Here is a 2,233-nt window from a genome sequence, read left to right as displayed (position 1 = left end):
CCACACACACACACACACACACACACACACACACACTAAATAAATAAATGTTAAAAAAAAATTTTTTTTAAAACCAGTCTAGGGGCTGGGGATATAGCTCAGTGGAACAAGCACCTGCCCAGCAAGTGCAAGGTCCTGAGTTTGGATCCCGGTATAAAAGAAGTCTAGCCTATAATCCTGGCCCTTTGGGAGGCTGAGGCAGGAGGACTGCTGCAAATTCAGAGCATCCTGGGCTACATAGAGTTCAAGGCCATCCTGGAATATGTAGCGAGATCTTGTCTTTTCTTTCTTTTTTTAGCCAGATATGGTGGTGCACACCTGTAAAACCAGCACTCAAGAGACTCAGGCAGGAGGATTGCTGTCAGTTTGAGGCCTGCCTGAGCTACATAGTGAGCTCAAGCCCAGGTCTCACTACATAGGGAGATCCTGTCCCCCCCAAAAAGTGGTGCCCTAAGTTCAACTCCTAGCATTGCAAGACAAAACCCCCACAAACAAAAAATGCTATCTTTAGGGCTCCCCCCCCATGTATTTGGTACAGGGTCTCCCTATGCAGGTTGGACTTGTAGTGATCCTCCTGTTTTCAACTTCTCTAACGCTGGGATTACAGGCATGTGCACTGTATTAACTACAGGCACCTGGACTTGGTCTCGGGGTCAGTGCACCCCAGGGATGGGGCTAATGTGGCATGTGGGACCAGGGATCGAACCCTCGTCCCTGAGCTTGCTAAAGCAGGCGCTCTTTCTACTGAGCTATCTTGCCGGCCCTAGAGCTACTATCTTGATTCCTGGTCATCAGAGATTCCACAAGAAACCTGCTTCCAATATACTCAATTCTATGTGAGAACTCATATGGGGGAAAATTTGTTTATCTTATGCTTAAAAGTAAAACTTTCTAGAGGCTGGTGAGATGGCTCAGTGGTCTAAAGCACCTACTCAGAACAAGCTTAGCAAAGCAGAGGGACCACGGTTCAATCCCCCAGCACCACATGCCAGCCAGCCCCGCCCCCTGGTGGGCTGAGCTGGCCACACACACACACACATAAATAAAAATTAAAAAAAAAGTAAAACTTTCTAATGTGAAAAAATAAGTACTTTATAAATGTACAGATACTATATTTCAATTTTATTTATTATTATTTTTGTGGAACCAAGGATTGAACTCAGGCACTTAGTGCTTGCCAGGCAAGCGCTTATTCTACCGAGCCATCTCCCCAGCACCCTCTATATTTCAACTTTAAAAAGCATATAAAAACATGATTTTGATACAGAATGGGGTGCAGCTTGGCAGAGTTCTTTTGGACCAGGAATGAACTCAGGACCTTCCGCCAGCAGGCTCAGTGCTGCTGAGCTATATCCCTAGGAAGCCTCAGCTCACCTTTTAATATTTTTTTTCTTTCTTTTTTTCCTTGCAGGTGGGGGGACGAGTGGGAATTGAACTCAGGACCTCATGCTTGTTAGGTAGGTGCCTGTGCCCCTGAGCTATGTCCCCAGCCCTCCAGCTTTCCTTCTAAGCATGTTTTATGCTTGCTTGATGAATGTGTTTGAAGAGGGTTTATGGCTGCAGAAAACTTGACAGAAATTGCTTTAAAATGCAGAAAAATGATCTTGTAGGTCACTGTCAGCCAACCAATCATGCCATAGATCTATTGTATTAAAATATATATTCTGATATCTTCTAAAATAAAATGATTTTGGGTAAAAAAAATATTTAGTTGACTTTACGACATTACTATTGTGGTTTTTCTATTGCCAATGATTGTAGATATTGCATTTATGAAGTTTTTACTGTAAGACAATATTTGATTTGCCCTTATGTCTACATTATTGTTACACAGTCCTTTATTAAGGAATAAAATCCCTAATTTGGATTCTTAAATTAAGAATCTGTTGGTTCTTAAAAAAAAAAAAATGCAGGAAAACTAGTGGGGAACATTGGCACATGCTTGACCCCTGCTATTCGGGAGGCCGACACAGGTCTCTTGAGTTCAAAGCCAGCCTTGGCAAGCTACTATGGTGCCTTGGTTTACCATTTTTTTCTACCATTTCAGTCACAAATTGAAGGCAGGAGAACCAAATAAAGATTTTTCCCCGTAAGGTCAACAATGAGCCCAACATTGAATTTGATGTGGTTCTCTCCAATTCGGCTTACAACCAGAATTGTGAAAATAGAAGGGCTGGTGAGATGGCTCAGTGGTCTAAAGCACCTACTTAGAACAAGCTTAGCAAAGCACAGG

The sequence above is a fragment of the Octodon degus genome, unplaced genomic scaffold (genome assembly GCF_000260255.1).
Source record: "Octodon degus isolate 3935 unplaced genomic scaffold, OctDeg1.0 scaffold00064, whole genome shotgun sequence".
NCBI classification, from domain to species: domain Eukaryota; kingdom Metazoa; phylum Chordata; class Mammalia; order Rodentia; family Octodontidae; genus Octodon; species Octodon degus.
The sequence above is the reverse complement of the archived record's forward strand: the minus strand, read 5'-3'. Positions refer to the sequence as shown.